The 20,225-nt window shown below is 42.2% G+C and overlaps 1 protein-coding gene across 2 annotated transcripts in view; it reads right to left on the reverse strand.

Annotated features, from left to right (window-relative positions):
- The window catches only part of HTR1E (5-hydroxytryptamine receptor 1E), a 34,141-nt gene that overhangs the window by 1,795 nt on the left and 12,121 nt on the right, over positions 1 to 20,225 (reverse strand). The window contains exons 3-4 of one of the 2 annotated variants that reach the window (XR_010720078.1): positions 16,279 to 16,562; positions 14,331 to 16,185 (exon numbers count right to left, since the gene is read on the reverse strand). The exons of the other annotated variant lie outside the window; for it this stretch is intronic. The gene's annotated coding sequence lies outside the window, so the exon portion shown is untranslated. Of the gene's footprint in view, positions 1 to 14,330; positions 16,186 to 16,278; positions 16,563 to 20,225 lie in introns of those variants that run through there. 2 annotated transcript variants of the gene reach the window in all.

A 20,225-nucleotide genomic window follows, 5' to 3' on the forward strand; every position in this document is an offset into this window, starting at 1 on the left:
CTCTTCTCTTGCCTTTTCTCTCGCCTTTTCTCTGCATTCATCATTCTTTTTTTTTTTTTTCCTTCTCTAAAGGGCAATTTGGGCCAGATTTCCTGCTGATGTGAAATGGTTATTCCTTCTTTGGTTTTGGAGATTTTACTTAAAGTAGGAGGCTGGACTAAGGGACCTCCAGAGGTCCCTTTTCACAAACATGTCTATGATCTTTGTGATACTGATACCAGGAGCTAGTCATTTTCCTGCTTGTTAAAATACACTCCAGCAGATGAAGAGCTGAGGGAATTTGCCTTTTCATTTTAATTGCTATACGAGAGGCATAAATTACTTTTATATATCACCTTTGGAAAAAAAGCAGCAGAGCAGCCTATCTCAGCAAAGGCATGCCAGTATTTCACAGCTTTCTATTCTGCTTTTTCATATCCATGTCTGTATTAATATGTCAGAAACTGTATTTAAAAATTACTTGGGTTACTTTTATCATGCAGGTTTTCAACAATGTTTAAAGCTTTATGGCAAATGCTTGGTTTTACACAGCACATCAGTGTTGCTAGGAGCTCATATAGTGTTGTCTAATTATTCCTGACATTTCACATATCCCACTGTGAGTGTCTTTAGAGGAGACAGACAAAAAGCTCCTGCCCTTGCTTTGAGATTTCCATCTAATTGTGCTCCCTGTCAGGGAGTCCAGTGTGATGCAAGGAGCAATAACTTAAAAAAAGTTTAATTTTGTTTCAGAATTTCACATGTCTTTTCCATACATCCCAAAAGCTAACTGAAGACAGAATTAACAGTCCATGAGATGCAGCTTGGGATAACCTCTGGGACCTTGCTTACTCATTTGTAATTTTTCTTGGCATAAAGGATGTGGAAAACTGAAAGTCTGAATCATTTTCCATTGAAATAAACAGAAAGATTCCTTCCCCTGGCTTCGTTTATTAGAGTAAAGAGGCTTCTAGGTTAGTTGTACAGGCTCCCTTTACAAGCAGGGGAAAAAGACAGTGGCTGCTGGAAACACACTTGTCCCCTCTCAAGACAAGCCTTTAAGGAAGATGCTATGAATCATATCCTGGAAATGCTGATCTTTCTCTATTCTCACTACACGTGGCTCCTCCACAGTTGCATTTAGAATACATGCCTGATTTCTAGATGGCTAAATCTGAGAGGTAAAACCCATTTTCACTGACACCAGTGGGACTTGGATTAGGTTCTGGGTTTGCACATGCAAGCTAATGAGGAATTAAGAAATTGAATGAGGAATTATGCATTTAAAGCTAGTTGGCTGCTTAGCTCTGTGTACATATGCTCTTCTTCAGAAATTGGAGTGCCATCTTCAGAATGAGCTGAATGAGGAAAAATTAAAAATAGAAACTTTAGATAAAAACTCCTATTTGTGGATAGGCTCTAGGAAAGCAGATCCTTACTGCCGTAGTCTCTGGGTTAACAAAATGTGCGTTTTAATTCTGCCCAAGGAACAGCAGAACTGCCTTCCCCCCAAAGCATACTCTACTCTTAAGAAACTACTTTAAACACCTTTAAACTACAAATAGCCTTGGAGGAAATATTAGGCCTGCTTATTGAAAATTGACTGGAGAAGTCAGATGGAAATCTATCCATCAGTCTTCATGTGGTTACTGCACATGGAAATGTCAATTTGATTGTTTAGGCCTAGAGCCAAAATATCAGCTCAAACCTTCTTCCTAAATTGTTCATGGGAGTCTTTTCTGTCAAGCCAGATTCTGATTTCCTTAGCTTGCACCCTTATTATGTCTGATGCTTTGATCAGAGGATAAAGCAAAGAGGCTTTCTCTCCCTCTCTGCACTCCTGGAGCACACACCAAAACCAATTGTAATCCATACCTTTTCTTCAGCACTATCATTTAGTGAATGTACCCCAGTCCACAAGCATACTCAAAGATACCGGAAGACACCATGGAATTCACATCTCCTCCATAACCGCTTATTGATCTGGTGCACACACAGGAGATCTTGTGATGCTTCTTGATGTAAGCTGCACTTTTTGCTGCTTGTCCTTCACTCATCTGGGGTCCTGAAGTTTCATGGCCCTGGGACATCTCCCCACCCTTTGTGGTCCCCACCATTTTCTCTGCTGAGCACTGCCTATATACATATTTAATCCAGTAAGACCTGAATTGCTGTGATTCTCCCCCCAGAAGGCCTACACTGATGTATCCTAAGGAAAATCCTTTCTCAGCTTTACCTGTTCCCTGTACCACTAGGATACTCTGAAAAATAAATCCCTGCTTTTCTTAATTAACTTGTATTTAAACAAACTTAATCAGATCCAAACATGAGGTTTCCTTCAGGACAAAGGATACTGCAGATAACACGGGAGTTTTATGAGTCTGTTACTGCTCAGGAGGGACAACTTTTTTTTGCCTGGAAAACACTGCAATAATTGAAGACAGGGAAAAATATGAACAAAGCATCATCCTTTCCTGCAGGTACCTCAGAGCCTGCATGCCCATTGTTTCATGTCCGAACCCATCAATGGAAAGTTAATTCAGTTTTAATTCCTGTGTTCCTTGTAGGAAGTGAGCCCTTAGCAATTCAGACAATATAAATACCTCATAAGAGAATTGCACAAAACCAGTATTATCAAGGAAGTATATTTAAATGCTGAAAAGTCATTTCAGCTTTTGAGAGCTGAAGGTTTCTTCTAACGGCTTACGTCTGTGCCTCTTGTCCTCCCTTACCCACATGATGAGGTTGAGTGCACGACACACCGGCATTATAACTAGTTAGTTATAATTAGTGGACTGTAGCCCAGGCTGTTCACCTCCCAGCTCACTTCCTGTGCCAGAGCAGCCTGAGACTCTCCTGAGCTGCTGGTGCCATCTCAGCACTGCCTCTGGGGGCTCAGCCAGGGCTCATGTCCACTCCCCTGCAGTGCCTTCTCCCCAGCCACTCTCCCACTGTCCTTGCTTGTCCAACTGTTTTCTCTCTACTTTTGAATTAGAAGACACAGATGGAGAGTACTTTGGCCCAGGAAAGAAATGATGTTTTAAACTGGGAAATGATTTACAAAGAGATGCCAGTGATTGACCTTGCTTATTAATACAGGGCAGGATTTAAATGCTATTTATCATCAATCTTTTAAAAATGCAGGTGTGTTTGTGGTCATAACATGAGTTAACAAGGAGAATTTTACTATGTCTAAGCAATAATAGCTGGTTTCCAGCATCTCTATCACTTGCATACAATTGCTATATATAGTATTGCTATCACTATAGTAATTGATTGTGGTTTTCTAAGTGACATCTTGGAAGGGACATTAATAACAGTTATTTAAAGTGCTCTCACTAAAAGCACTGCTGTGTTTATGTTTTGCAGCTGTATCGCTTTAGGCTGTCAGTCATTTCCTACAGAGAGAATTTTACACACACAGGCTAATTTCCTGCATTTGGTGCATGAAACTCATCTGGCTTCCACCAAATGGGAATCAATCATGTTTAATATTAGGTGATTATTGGTAATGGCTTTGAGTGCTGTTTAGGAGGAAGAAAGGGGAAAGAGACTGATTAATTGTTCCTTAAAAGGAACTGGACAACTTTAGGCTGTGAGATGGCAACGTCCATGTGTGCTCTTGCTAAAAAAATTTCTCCCTCTTCTCAACAGAGGACAACAGTGTAGCAGAATACTCTGAATTTCTGCTGGACAGATTGACTTCCACTCCTTGGCCACTGAAATTTCCACCATTCCATAACAAATGGAGCAACATCACCTGGAACAAATGTGGAACTGGCATTGCACATGTGTATGTACAAGGCAGGTTAGTTCCTTTACATCCATGGTTTTGCATTTCCTCTAAGCAATTATTGGACTGTACGACCACTACATCTTTGTGCCCTTGACAGCAATCAATCAGTTTTACTCTGTTAAACTTGAATTGGTCTCAGTGCTTTTCACTTTCAATATTTCCACAGTTGGAGCTCTGAAGGGCAAGAATCTGTGCCATGATCTGTGAGACAGTTTATGGAAAATATGACTCAGCACATTTATGATAATGCTAATATTTCAAACTATGAAAAGATGCTAAAATTCCAGTGCTCTTCCTCTTCCTTCAAAAAAGTTTTCCAAGTTTATCTACAAAGGCATGAAATTCAGGCCTTTCACTTGCAACTTTCTAGTGTTGCTTTCGTAAAGTCAATAAATCTTTGACTTCATGGCTCCTTGGCAATCAGATGATGCAGCTGAGTTAAACTGAAGACTATAGGTTTCCAGATACTAAGTATTGTACTCTGGCATGCTGCTGTTGCTTTGGGTTTCTAAGGATGCCAGTGCTGCGGAGGCCACGTTATGGATTTATATAGGCACTGATGCTGTTTGTAATATCTCATATTTGGAAAAGAAGCATGCAAAAGCTGAGAAAGTGGAGATGGTCAGAATCACACCAACCTGTGGCAAGATTGTCAGCAAAACAAATCTTGTCAACAGGTAGCTCATATTCACAGCCACAGCATGAGATTTTGATGCCAGCCGTAGGCAAAATGAAGGCAAACTATTAGAAGGTGCATTGGGGTTGCCTTACAGAAGCATAAACTGGGGTAGGACAATAAAGGGAATCACTATTTTTGTGTGAAACCCAAAATTTTATAAGAACCTGCCTGAGGAATTCCTATAGCTGCATTATGGGACCATACATATAGGGATGCAACCTTTTCCTACACAGACTGAATGAGGCCAGGAATGGCATTACTATGAAATTTGTACAAATTAACCTATAAAATTGACCTTCAGGTTAATATTTACCCTGATTTACACTGAAACAAGCAGCATGATGGAAAGACAGGTTGGAAGGACTCAGCAGTAAACAAGGTGTGTGGAGGCATAGTTGTATGTTTGCATCTGTGGGTATCCTACTAACATTCGTACATGTAGTGACCCTGTCATAAATAACCAAAGCACAGTATGTTTTAATCAAGGATATAATGGCCTGTGGCCTGTCTTTGTGTAATGTAGATTTCTAGGGACACGGGGATATCCGTGCTTCAGCTCAGTCCTGGCCAGAGAGGATGGGCTGAGTGAAAAGCACTGGAGACGCTGCTGGGCACAACAGAGAACATGGCAGATATGGCAGGTACCAGCACAGGCACCTGGCACAAGTCACAGATGATGCCCCAAAGGATGGCTGGGTTTTGCAGCTGGAGTTACATGAGAAGTGGTTGAAATTCACAGAAGAGTGGAGGGAAGCACTGGGGACTTTTTGGGAGCCCAGCCTTGCAAAACCCACAGCACCTCAGTCACTCCAGCAGTAATTGAATATAAAGCTGAGCGTGCCTGTATCAACTCTATCAGAAACCAGATTTCACTGGTTGTTGCAAAACTGGGACCGATGGGTGGCCAGAAATGTTCTTTTGGGAGGAGGCTGAGATGGAAAAAGGGAGTGTCAAGTCTGGTGAAAAGAACGAGAAGTGGAAGAAGAGATAACAAGGGAAACAGTGAGTATGCCTTGCTCATCCACAGCCAAAATCAGGGCAATAACCCAACTTGTTCAGACCAGAGCACGAGTCAAACCTGATACCACTGTTGGGAGCCTGGGAGGACTGGGTAATTCCCAGCCAGCACAGGACCCAGGGGACAGAGGGATGCAGCACTCCGGAGCTGCTGTGTCGATGCCTGCACCAGGCCTGATGGCTTTGGAAGCTAGTCATCACCTCCTCAGCGCAAAGAGGTGACTCTGTGTCCTCTTGTCCTCTTACAAGAGCAAAACCAAGTGTTTGCGCAGACAGCTGTGTGTGCGTGCAGAAACCCTCACAGTTCTGCTTATTTTCCATTGAAAACTAAATTCTGACAAGGAAGTTGCTAAAATGTCAAGCTGCGAAGCGGCGCTCAGGCACTGTTATTTGTGTCTTGTCGCATACTGTGATGTTGCTCTCTGTCTCTTTTGCTGAAGAGCCCACGATAAATGCCAGGGTGACCACAATGTTTTAACTCCCTCAGTATCAGAAAGGGGATCTCCACTTGCGTATCTGGAAGACTTTACCTTCCTTCCCAGTGAACCTTGCCAGCCCAGAGGATTTCCTTCCCAAGCTAGAAACCTGGGAGAAAACTGATGGGAGAGGGGAGGTGCTGCCTCCAAAACCGCTTGGAGCAGTTTTGCAGGTTTTTAAAAAAATAATTCCACCAGCATTACACTACAGAGGTAAGCTTTTGTGGTGCAGATCTTGGCACATGCAAATGAGAAACAATAATTAGTGATGATCTTCAAACCATGCTCCCTCCCACAAGCAGTGGTATAATTATCATTCACAGATGATTACTCATTTTTATCTACTTTCAATATGAAAGTTAGTAAATCTTAGGCAGTGAAAGCTCACAAGATGCTGCTGAGCTACAATCTGATACAAACTAGGACTCAATGCAGATTTAATCCTGGTTTTCGTCAGACATAAATAAAATTCTCTGGGGTAGTAAAACAAACAGATTTCTCATAAGAAAACTAGAGTAGCACCCTACTCAAGTTGCAGTATTTTGTAATAAATAACATTCTACATTTATAATAATTTGCTTTCAAGAGACTATCAAATGAAAAAATAACTTTAAAACTCATCCTCACATCCCTTTGGACCCTTAGCATTGTACATGTAAAAAGTCCCTTTTATTTTACACTACACAAAATACCCATGTAAACTTCAGCTCATTGCTGGTAGTTCATTTGACTGTACTCTTTTCATGCCCTACCTCATATCCTTAGATGTTTAACTGATGTACACCAGAGGCTCTAATTTCCCATACTATAGAGCCAAGAGACATGGGTAGCTGGATCTTGCAAAATCTTTTGGAATTTATAGTAATCAGTTGTACAACCCTGCACTGCCAAAATCTGTAAGTGCTGCCTCTTCCACCACATTGTGGAAGAAAGAACTTCTCCCTGTACCTATTCTTCCTTCAGAAATGACTTCTTTCACTATAAATCTGTGCCTGAAAGAACAGAAAATAAAAAGATGTTTTGATTTGTCTGTATTTGTTTTGCAGACTGCATTCATATAAGTGCTGAAAAATGGGCTAGCTTGGGTACAGAAACATCATATTACATTAGCATGGAGTGCTGAATGGGTTAATTCACCCAGCCAAGAAACTGTAAATTCTCAGTCATGGAATTCCTGATCCCCACAGCTAGACAGCCCTGTTACATGAGTTAACCTGATTAAAGTTAGCTGACATGCTTTCCACCTGGTACGTACATGACATCTGTATTAACAGAGCGAGCAAGCTTGTTTGATTGCCCCAGAGCAGCATTTAACTCCAGAGCTGTGCTTCTCACCTGATCTTTTCTCAGTGCAAAAGTGCTCTTGATCCCTGGTGATATCCTAATTTAGTAAACAGCCAAGCCCGGAAGACGCATAACCTACATGCTTAACCTCTCATCTGGAAAGAGAAATACAGTCTGTACCTGTTACTGACCCTTGCAACCTTCATGCTTAGCAGTCACTCTCACAGAGACATTATTCTCTGATTAATTTTTTGTTTTAGAAAACTTGTGCTTAAGGCAAGTTTTTGAACATTCTTGAACTTCATTTTTCTAAATGTTTTTCACTAATAAAGAAGACTTTTCCTCTGGGTTTTCGGTCCTACCTCACTTTGTACACGGATCTTTACAACATGCTGTGTCACCAAAATTCTCTCTCCTCTAAGTAAATTTTTAATGCTTTAAATTTTTTTTTAGCCTATGTTGTTTCATAAAGTTGACCATGTCACTAGTCCCTGCTATGGATGTTTTCATGCTTCAGGAGAACATAAAAACTTCAAAGACCTGGTGACAGACTCAAATCCCTTGCTATGGAACAGGTGGTTATCGCAAGGGAAGACATTTGCCCTGGGTTTTGTGCTGCTGCCAGTACTCACTGCTGCTTTTGGCTTGGCTGTTTTGCCCTGTGCTTCCCTTTTGTTCTACTGAATGGTTCAGCAAGGCGCATACAGGCACAAAAGAAAAGAGCGTCGACGCCGGGTATTGGTGGGTCCTGGAGCCCTTCCTAGTCCTTCCTCCTACTGCTCAACCTTCCATTCAGACGATTTATTCATTGACTGTATGACTAAAACCTGCAATCAGATAAAATACAGGTGGGAGGACAGCCTGGATAATGAGATACCCTATCAGACATTGGCAGCTAAACTGTGTGAGATCGCTCCCTGTAATTTGTAGGGGGAGAGGGCAGACAAGGGTGCCATCACCAGCACTTACAGCCTTCCTTAGAAAAACAACACTTGGGATGGCGCTTCACTGATGAGTGGCCCACGGACACTGGTTAGTAAGGTTTAACTGTAAAGTGAAGGCACACAACGTCTGAATGGTCCTGAACATGTGAATCCACCCCCCAAACCTGCAATTCTTCCTGCAGCCACGACTCAGTCTGCCAGGCAGCAACCAAGATGAAGATCCATCCATAACAACTCTCAGAAACATCTTGCCAAAGCAAAATAAACTGCAGTCACATTCGCCTTAAAAAACCCCAAGCAAAATGACAGTAATTCCAACTGTAGAGACCATGCTGTCATGGCACTGGAAGACTGGTGCTGAAGTGATCTCCTGTTTCTTAGCTGGGAGGAGCAGAGACAGCATCTTGATGTTTGGAGGAAATACAGAATCACATAAAAGGTGCTGAAGGACTCAGAAAGAGAGAAGTTCACTCTACTTCTGAAAAAAGTCTTACATTAAAAACTGGAACCAGGGACAAAATGTTTCAGTGTCCCCTTGGTCACTCAGAGTGTAATCTCTCTAAGTAAAAAAAAATAAATCATTGTTTCTCCTTTTGAATAGGTTTATGAAAAGAAAATCCATTATTCAAACTCATTTTGAATAATTTTTACTCTTAAAAAAAAAAATTCTTGACTTCCCTAGGTTGCATTTATGTGGAGAATGGAAGAACTGTCAACAGACCTCCAGGTAACTCCAGGTCCACAGACCTCTAGGTAACTTTCAAAATAATATGAGTTATTTTGAAATTTAGTATCCTTTGAACTAATGATGTTTTGTTTGTTTTGTAACTGCAAACAAAACTGCCTTGTTGTGACTCTCCTCCCAAGGTCTTTTGGAATAGAAATCATGCAGAGCTTTGTGAAATTATTGTAAACCGTGAGTATTTTGCTGGAGCAAAATCCCACGTGGGAAAACTATTTTTTCAAAAGAATCCTTCATTAGAAAGAAGTCTGCTTCATTTGCAAACTATTAAAGAACCTCACTGGAACATCTTAAAAATTCCTCTGAAGGAAGGAAGAGGACTGTGTCCAATATAACTTGAAAGAGTTGCTGTGGGAACAGCTGGGTTCTCTTACATGCTGATAATCCTTATTTTTACTTCTTTGAGTTGAAGATCCCAATACAGTTTGCAAGTCTAATACTTCACGTACTGTACACAGGCCTGGTGGGAGGCACAGCCCAATGCCTCATTTACTAGTACCTCCAGGGAGGAAAATGCAGTTTGTGAGTGGGAGACCATGTAAAGACAATGGGATTTACTTTTTTGCAGCTCCTGCTACCTGAATGCTGAGTCGGTTCTAGAAATTCAACAGCACTGTAAGGTGCCCATGATCTGGGTTTATCATCTCTAGACACATGCCTGAAACTCTACTTAATCTTCATTGTTTTGTGGTTTCAAGCAAACCTAAATACGATTCTAAGAGTGCAACTCTGTAGGGAAGACTCATAGGGAAGATTCCCTGTGGTGAACAGTTACTATCTAGCCGCCTTTCCTGTGTTACCTGTGGTTTTAAAGACCTCTACTATAATGATTTGGGCCCTCAGTCTTCTCTTTCCTAGCTGAAGAGCCTCAGCACTCATTCCTCATATTGATGAACTGTGCTATTGTTCCTCATACAGAGGAAAAAGCCTCTGCCTGTACTTTATACAGGTGCTGCATTGTTAAAGATGCTTAGGTCACATAAGTTGCTGCAACCCTGGTCCAGAAAATCCCTAACTCTCACATAAAGATAGTTAAAGATTATCTTCCTGGTGCATAAATCCCTTCTGAGTATCGCTGTGAGGCTCCTAAATTAATTAGCTGCTTTAGGGTTTCTTTCTGAGGAGTGTTCTCAGGCTTGGAGCCCTGCCATCTAGCACAGCATGAGGGGCAGGGTCAGGAAACTACTGACAGGAACTGAGTGTGCTATGGTCTGTTGTAGTTCTGATGTCTTGCATTTAAGTCACTAACTAGAAAGGGAAGCATCTGCTTTTCGAGGTCTCCCAAACGCATTGAGAGAGAAACTTTAAGAAAAATCTGCACTCAATTCTCACCTGTGAATGTATTTTCCATCTCAATTTCTCATCTTGGTGGTTAGAGACATGTCAAAGACACACAAATATTTACTGATGAATATCACTTATTCAGCTCTGGGGAAATGGTGCTATTTGCATTTATATGGAGACTATCACTTTATACAAGCTAAATGTCACTGTACATGCATTGTTTTTCTAGTCAATATTTGTTTCTTGCTGCTATTCTGTGTCAGGAGAGTGATGTCAATGGAGTTTATTTAATCTCCACATGACTTAGTTCTGTACACAACTGCTCTGCAATTCATAAAGGCCTCAAATGAACAAATCTGACAAACTAAAACTTAGTAATTCCTGAAGCTTGATCTGAGATCCTTTGAAATCAATGGAAATGTTTCCACTGTGAGCAAAAAGATTTCAGATTAAGCCTTAGTGAATATACACCCTATTTCTCGCTGATAAAATAAAGGTATGACTCAAACAATGGCTCTAGACTTGCTTTGAAAGGAAAATTTTATGTGACTGAACGAATAGTTTCATTGTAGCAGAAGGTGCTGTGGGTCCTTAATCATGTAGAAAAATGTCTCATGTTGGTGAGAAGCACTGGGCTGATGGCATGAGCCTGCTGCCTGGGACTGTGAGCGTGGGATTTCCATCTGGGCAGTGTGCTTGCTGCAAGCACATGAGAAATGAATTACTGACATGTGGTGTACAGCAACATAAAGGTCAAGGACAGACTCCTGTTTAGTATGAGAAAACACTTGTAAAAGCTCTAAGTGCAAAGCCTGCTGAGGCAGAGGCATTCAGATGTTAGACTGGCTGAGCTCTGACTTCCATGGTGGCCTGATGCACTCTCAGTTTGCCAGCTGAAGAGGGTCCAAAGTCGCTGCAGTACATTTATGGCAGTATGAGTTTGTATTTGAACTGAACTTATGTTACCACTGCATTCTTAGGGCAAATGCTCCAGGGGTTGGGTCCTGAGCTGTGATTTGAATCAAAACCTCCAGCTAAATGTGGCCAATATGTCCTGAAAAATCTCATGAAGGAAGAGTTCCTGTTTTGATTTCCAGAACTTTGCTGTTGGTAGTGGAAGCCATGAGCTGAGCTGACAGCACATACAAACAATTTTTTGGATTACCCAAATAAAATAGCCACTGTTGTGATACTTCTGTTACATTATTCAGGGCCTTAGCAATAATTATGTCTAGCTGTAGCTTTCACATGAAGACATACTTTTCCCCTGAAGCCCTTACAATACACACAACCAGGCCAAAATGTTTACTTTTGTCCATTGCCTGGAATAACTAAACTATGTGTCTGCTTTTGGAGACTTTTAGTTGCAACTAAGCTCCCATAACTGGCACTTTAATTACTTGTCTGGACCATCATGTAAATACAGAATAAGCAAAATACCATTATGAAAACAATTCAATATCAACTGTTTCAGACATGTCATTATATGAATTAGTGATAATTTGCTGTCAAAAACCATAGGCACACTAAAATTAAGTCACAGATACAACACACATATGGAGTAATTGCAAAATTTCACTCACTACAAAGATTGAGTTGTCCTTTAGCAGGTGCAATAAAATACCAGGAATCAAAGTCTGTTGAAAATAGTACACATTAAAATAGCAGGAGTTGGTGTGCATGATGCAGAAAGAAAAAGGGCAATGCCCCTGTTTTTCAGCTACAAACTGTATATACCAAATTTATACTTTCCCTTCTGTAGTAAATTGATTATACTGAATACAGAGAACGGTGGTTCATGCTAATAGCATCCTATGATGACTAGCACATCATAGCCCTTTTAACCCCAAAAATGCTTATGTGACAATTTGTCCTGCCCTTGGTTGGATTTTGCTGCAGCAGTTCATACTCATAACAATTAAGAGATATTAATACTATGTTAACAAGGACAGGGTCATGGGAAAAAAGATGCAACCAGAATTCCCCCTCAATGCTCCCCCAGGTGCTTCTCATATTGGTAGAAGACTGATTTTCAGGGCATAATATATTTCACACCTACTGTGTGCATTTCAAATGTATTTCTTCTCACTAAGAATAATATTAATTTCTGGATTAAACCAGAGTACTTTAATCAGCAGCATAAGCAAAGCCTCAATTCACTCTGCCTCAGAAATGAAGGGGAAGATGAGGGGACAGAAGATGTTTGTCTCTTTTGCTTTACCAAACATCTGCATCAGGAAGCTTGGGTAGATTCAATTATTGTGGGATCAAAGGTGAATACAGCAAAGTGTTTTAAAAATCATCAGTTCTATAAAATTAAAGCAGCATACATTCTCTAACTCATACAGGCACTAAAAATGTGTGCATTGTGTATGTTTTGCACATACACAATTACTGTGAAATTGTACAACCAGTATGTTATTCCTTAAATACTTAATGAAAGTCCATGAACCTGAAGATCCTCATCAGTTTGAGAATTTGAATTCTAATCATGAATGCCACAGCTGTGCTGACTCATCTGCCCTCCCAGGTAACAAGAGGAAAGGAGCTGACATTGCATGTTCTCTGTTCATGCCAGAAAGGGCTGGAACAACACTTACATGGCATTTGAGGCTTCCTCATTCCACGTGGGAAGAGTCACTGTCTCACTTCCTAGATCCTGTTAACTTTGCAGCTGATACCCAGCCCAGCATTACTTGCAGTGAGAGATGCTGGGCAGCAGCCACACAGACAACAACGCTAATCCTTTTTGAACAGGCTGCCAGGCCCAACACCCCTCCCGCTTTGTTAAATGTGCACATTGCTCACTAGGCAACACTTCTATGTCTCTAAAGCAAACATATACCAACCTGGGTGACATTAACTGGACAGAGTTAGATTCTGAACAAGATGGTTCCTACCAGATGAAAAAAAAAAATCTCTGTCAAAACTTGTGCAAGGTAAATATTCTTCCTTCACATAGCAGATTCTGTAGGCCATTGTACCAATGAAACAGAGCAGACTTTGGGTTAAGGAAAGGAGCTGCTGTGATTCTGTGTCACTGCTATCTGGGTTTATTTCTGGGTTTATATGGTACCACTTATGATACAGAATTTAGAATTCAGAAGTCACCAAAACAGAATATATCCAAACGAATGTGGAATCCTGACTGGCCTTTCCAGGAGTGCTCTACGCCTGCTGGAACATCCTATCAGCACACCTGCCCCAGAGCTCAGGGCATTCTGTTTGTCGTGTCCTGCTGAGGACTTCACCAGTGAGTCCAAGGCACTTTCTGCTGGGAGGTTGGTTCTGGCCCTGCACCACCTGCACACGCTGAGGAAGGAGACAGGAGGTTCAGAGGCAGACTCTGAGATGTAGTGGTTGTGCCCTATTATCCTCTGTCTCCAGCTGCAGCATCCTTGGTGGCATTGAATCACAAAATAATTAGGTTAGAAAAGACCTTTGAAATCAAGTCCAACTTTTGACTGGACACCACCATGTCAACTAGACCATGGAACTAAGTGTCCATGTCCAGTCTTTCCTTAAGCAGTTCAGAGACAATGATTCCACCACTTTCCTGGGCAGCCTATTCCAAAGCTGACAACCCTTTCTGTGAAGAAATTCTTTCTAATGTCCAGTCTGAACCACTCCTGGAACAGCTTGAGATTATATCCTCTTGTCCTGTTGTGGACTCCCTAGGAAAAGAAGCCATGATCCACCTGGCTACAACCTCTTTTCAGGCAGCTGTAGAGAGTGACAAGGTCACCCCCAAGCCTCCTTTTCTCCAAGCTGAACAACCCCACTCCCTCAGCTGCTCCTCACAGGACTCGACCCTTCACCAGCTTGCTCCAGTATCAATATGTCCCTTTTAAAGTGAGGGGCCCAGAACTGGGCACAGCAGACGAGATGTGACCTCACCAGTACCGACTGCAGGGGGACAGCACTGTTCTGGTCCTGCTGGCCACACTACTGGTGATCCAGGCCAGATGCCATTTGCTTTCTTGACCACCTGGGCACACAGTGGCTCATGTTCAGCTGCTATTGACCAGCACCCCAAGGTCCTTTTCTGCTGGGCAGCTTTCCAGCCATTCTTCCCCCAGCCTCTAGCACTGCATGGGGTTGTTGTGGCTGAATGGCAGAACCTGGCACTTGGCCTTGTTGAATGTCATATAATTGAATTTAGCCTATTGATCCAGCCTCTCCAGATCCTGCTGCAGAGCCTTCCTACTCTGCAGCAGATCAACACACTCACCCTCTGAGGAGATGGGTAATGTCTCAGCTGCCCCTTCCCAAAAGACCTTTAGTCTCTTGAAAAATCATTTCATGTGATCCTTCACAAGGCACAACACACTTGGATGTGACTAACCTGTCTTTTACATTACAGAAGGATGTTGGACTAGATGACCTCTGAAAGTCCAATCTACATGATTTCATGATTACAACCACTGCTGCACTTATTACAAGAAAATACAAGAGGGAAGAAGCCATCTCAGCTTCTTCTAGTTTAAATTAAAAATCCATGTCTACCTAGGAAAGTTTTTTTAGATAAGAATGAATAATATTAAATTAATGACAGCAGAATCAGTACCACACCTCATCTGGGCATCATCTAAAGTAACTGGCTTTTCTTAGGTAAGCTTCAGCTACATATGTCTGTTCCCTACATCCCAACATGCCTGTTTGGCTACAGCCACCTGCTGTGGCATGTGAGCCCATCTGACCAAACGCTGAGAGACACAGACTGCATCCTGTAATGCCCTAGCTCCTGTGAGAAGCTAGGTCCCACCATCCTGTGGGCTGGGGGTCACCAGTGAGTCACTGCTCTATGGCTAAGCACTATTACAGGGCACAGGCAGCAGGACAGGCTGCTGGGGTAGTGCATCATATTCCTCACAAACCACAAAACACAACAGGAGATAACTCTGGTTAAATTCCTGGCAAGACGCACCAAACTCCTGTGCAGCCTGAGCAACTCCAAAGCTCATGTCCCAGAAAAGGTTCTATCTGTGGGTGGCCAAAGGCTGGGTATTCCCTCTTGCATGCCCACTCTTTGTGGGGATGACCAGGCCATAGGTCACCCCTTGTGGCTCTCCCCACAGTGGTAAGGCCACTTCTTCACTTGGGACCATAATGGAAAATGAAAAGCAGTGAAATGCTCTGGAAGCACCGCACTGCCCATTGATGCAGAGGTTCTAGTGACACAGAGACTCCTCAGCTGGCCCAGCATTTCTCAGAGCACCTGATGGCTGCAAAAGGGAGGCTGAAACCTGGACATCTCCAGGTTGTTGCAGCAAATTAAATACGATGAAACATAGTAGACAGTTTTATATGCTCTATTAACTTGATTAGACCTTTGTATTAGAATAATCTATTGCTGGATTCTACACAGCGCAGATAAAGTTCCAAACATCCTCTGATTCTGTTCCTTTGCAGAGGCGTTGGCATCAAAGATACATCCAGTAAAAGCCAGTAGGAGCTGAAAGTTTATTCTGGAGGCTGTCCCAACAATGTCAAAGGAGCAGCTGTAGCCCTTACGACTAGTTGTTCTTTGTCACGCCGACACAGTTGGCACACTTGGTAGGAAATGCCATGACAAAAGAGCGTTGAAGTTCTGTGGAGACTGTCCAGCAAGTTGTGCTCTTCTCAATGACCATGTGCAAAGTACTCCATGTTTCAAATCAGTTGGATTTGCTTCTCACCCAGCAATCTGCTGGAGCAGCACTGGTTGTAGAGAAGATGACCTCCTGCATACTCATGCATGGAGTCACTGTCTGCTTCATCTGTTGCTGAAAGGTGACAAACACACCCCAGGGCTGAGGGCCTGCAGGAGGAAAGTGAGGCAGTTCAGAAGTTATTTGTAGGTGTTTCTCTGCAGTGGTTGCAAACAGGAATGCTTGTGCTGCTCCTCATGCTCCTCTGCACTGAGAAGGTGCAGGCACTCGCCTTTAATGCATGATTGCTAATGGCTCCAGTTATGTCACTCATGAAACTCATCTTCATGATTTCTGAAAGATCCCATTAACACCGCATTAGAATCCTGATGGCTTTCATTCACTGAATTATTTAATTACTTAAATTTTTTAAACACATCAGAATACCTCAAGTCAAATGTGACTTTCTGGTCTTCTTTGAGAGGGGCTGACCTTGAGCATGCTTCAGGGGCCTGTTGCAGCCTTGCTTCTGTCTTCGCACATGCTCTCACTGCAGCACTCAGCCTTGCACCTTCACAAAAAGGTGTCGTTGAGGGAAGCAGCATGCTAAGTGGTTTTCTTTTTTGTGATTTATCCAAGTGCCTGTTTGCTCCCACATGCTGTGAGTGGATAATAGCAGTTCTCAATCAAAGTTAAAATTACTAACGCTTTTGTCTGTGGAAAATTTAGTGCTGGAAAGAAAAAAAAGGTTAATGATGCTGCTATACTACCAATCTTACTATGGTTTGTCTTATCTTCATCCCTGCATCTTTGTGAGCATTATTATATTGACAGGTTATTCCAGTTGATCTCTCTGCTGAAACCAATGTGAGGCAACTGTATCTGACATTTTTTTAAGATGGTGAAACTAGTATAAAAAAAGACCATGTAAACAGAAAAACAGTGGGGGTTTTTTTTAACACTATATTCATCATCCAGTAAACACTCACAACTCAACAGTGTGCTGACAGCACAGTGATTAGCAGCGAATTACTCCAGCCTCCTCTTGAATATATGCTTACAGCAGTAAATTTTGCCTATGTATTTCCTCATAGCTGGAAGCTGTTGAGATTATTTGGCACAGGATGCTAGAGTAGCTTGAAAAAAAAATAGCAACAACAGCAGCCACTCTCACTTCAAGTTATTGACACTTTACTGTCAATCTGCAGTACCATCATTTCTCTAATTGTGTTCACCCAAGGTTCTTTTGTGGCACAAGTTATGACTACTTTTAATTGTAGTCTGCTACAACCTTTTGCCAGTGTAAAAGGGCAGAGAGTTGATCCTTTCACTTATATATTCTCAGTCTTCGACTGAACACATTTAATTTATGAGAACTGGAAAATGGGACAGCATTAGCGTTTCATATATTCATGTACAAAAGTCATTTTTAGTTGAGATAGATGAACTCTGATGGATTACACGGTGTCAAATTATACGCTTCAAATTATATGGTGCAGTGATGGAGTGGTTTGACCAAGTCACACTAGGCTCCTCATCTGAAAAGGTCTTATATCAGGCATCTGAAACCACTTTTGGGTACTTAATCAAAACCAGTCTGGTTTGTAGGGGACATCAGCATGCCTAGACCACTGCCTAAATGACTCTGTCTGTATGGTGAGAGTATCTCAGAAGACTGCTTGCTAGGTAGTCTGGGATCAAGCCACCCTTTTGTGTGCCTAGTCTCTGACACACTGAAGCCTCCAGCAGATGGATGAAGTTACCTTTTTGGATGCCTCATGCCCAGCCAGAATCCCACTGAATACTGCAAGTTCCCTGTGGTGTTTTAGAGAATAATTAGCAAATTTCAAAGTTTATCCTAAAGACATAGTTGTGTTCAAAGACTGTCCTCCCCTGCATCTTGGATGTCTTCAGTGTGCCCTTCTTACTCTCCCCTGTGCTACATGGAAGCCTTGCTCTCATGTTGGCTCATGTTCTCTAGATACACAGACACGTGCCCTTGATATCACTCCATACCTTTCTTTCATAAGACTAACACAAAGTTCTTAGCAGATAGTGGAAAAATTTCAATTTTCACACAAATTTTGGAATAATCACTCCCAAATCTTTCAATCCCAGTTTTCCCAAGACTCTATGTTTGCTGGAGTCTTGCTGCAAACCTAAATTCAGAATGCCTTCAGCACAAGCCTAATGTGAAATGTAACAGTACTTCCAGAGGCAGGTGCTGGATCTGTTGCCATGCTGAAGATGAGACACATATTTAGTTCCCAGTGAATCACCCTCCATGATTTCCTGCATAGAACCAGCACGGATGTGGCCTCAGGGACTAGGAGGTAAAATGCTGCCCCTAAGCCCTGGGTCTTTCCCAGAGACTTTGCAGTTCTGGGTGTGTTTGCCTTAGGAGGCAAAAAGGGAGGCAATTTAATGCATGTGATCAGGCACCCCTCAGACACTTTTTGCCTTAATAATATTTACATAGGACTAACAACAAATAGAAGGAAAACTGTTCTTATCAGCACAGCTTGACATTCCCAGTGCATTAGCACATGCAATGATTTGGTGACAGAGTAAATAAGACATGAATTGCTTTAAAAAAGCTTTTACAACAAATCCTAAGATGTTTCCATCTCAAAGGTGACCAGTAATTGTTAACAATTTGCAAGAACAACCCCATCAACTAAAATGAGGGTTTCAATAGAATCATTATAAATATTTCAGATTATCAAATTAAAGTATTCAGCACAACTGGATTCAAATATGCCTTTTCATTTTCATCTAAGGCCCTACAACAACTGGACTGCCTCCACACTATAGCAGCCAGGAGCAAACATCTCTTCAGGAGCACTCTGCTTTTCCAGAGGCAGAACAGCTTCCCTGCTGAACCCAAAGGTTTTTTGGGAGCCCTTAAAGAACACCCAACTTTGCAACCCTTCTGGAGGTGCCATGGACTGAAGCGGGATGTTGTCCAGTTGTGGCAGTCAGGAAATCACGGAATGGTTTAGCCCTTGGAAAATGGAAAAGCCCTTTAAAGTCATCCATTTCAACCATTAACCCAGCAGTGCCAAGTCCAACACTCAACCATGTCCCTAAGTGCCACATCTAAATGTCTTTTAAGCATTTCAAGGGACAGCAAGTCTACAGTTTCCCTGGGCAGCCCATTCCAATGCTTTACAACCCTTTCAGTGAAGAAATTGTCCCCAGTATCCAATCTAAACCTCTCCTGATGAAATGTGAGGCACTTTCCTCTTGTTCTCTAGTTTATTACTTGGGAGAAGGGACCAACATTCCCCTCGTTTCAGGTAGTTAGTTGTACAGAATGATAAGGTCTCCCCTGAGCCTCCATTTTTCTCCGGCTAAACACCCCCAGATCTTTCAACTGCTCCGTGTAAGACCCTTCACAAGACTCTTGCTCCAGACCCTTCACTGATTTCATCATGCCCTCACTACTCTTTGTCTGAGTCACAGCAGCGATTTAATGTTGTCCCACCACCTCCCAAGGTGTCATTTGGGCAAGGAGCTGGCAATCTGCCCTGGACATCTGAACGGCAATTCCAGGTAGGCAGAAATGGGCCTCATCAGGGTACAGCACTCTGTGAGACAGCTACTGTGGCCAGGTGTGTTGGCAGCAGTGCACACCACTCCCACTGTGCTCTGGATTAAGCCTTCAACATCTTGATGGGATATTAGGTACATTTTATTGCCGGCTTCATCCTATATAGCACCAAAGCTGGTATTTAATTTAGAACAGCTTTATTCTGAGATATTTAACCACAGAGTATCTCAATCTGGAGGTGTGGGAAAAGAGATCATTTAAAATTTCTTTAATTTTTTTTCTGGTTATTTTCAGCTGTCCTCTATTCAAAATAACTTGGAGCTATGCATAAAGGCTGATTATAAAACCTATCTAGGGGATTGAGTCACACAGCTGTGCATTTAAATCTCCTTAAGCATGTTTCAACAGTCTCAAATACATGATGCTAAACTGGAGATGGGATTTTCGGATCAGAGATGGTGAAATGGTAGAGGGAGCACCAAGGTTAGAAACTAAGTGAAAGTGTGATTTGAGCATAAGGCTGTGAGGTTTCATCAGGAATGCTGGCTTGGAGGAAGGATCTCCTTGGCCTGAGAAAACCAAACAGCACAAGCCGCACCAGGCTCTGTGAAACTCCCCAAGAGTTTCTGTACTAGGGCAGCAGCACCACTCTTAAAAAAGCGTATTTTGCACCTGAGGAATTCAAAGTTTGATAATTTAATACCTTTGGAAGAAGCTGCGGAAGGCATGCTCTGCTTGAAAGAACTGCTGCGACCTGCGGGAACAGAGTTGAGACCCAGAGCTTCATCATGAAGCTAAAACCAACACAGTAGAGCTACCTTTTCTCCCTGAGACCCAGGCT

This window comes from Chamaea fasciata, unplaced genomic scaffold, assembly GCF_029207755.1.
Source record: "Chamaea fasciata isolate MVZ Bird 193981 ecotype frontalis unplaced genomic scaffold, bChaFas1.0.hap1 SCAF_3, whole genome shotgun sequence".
NCBI lineage: Eukaryota > Metazoa > Chordata > Aves > Passeriformes > Sylviidae > Chamaea > Chamaea fasciata.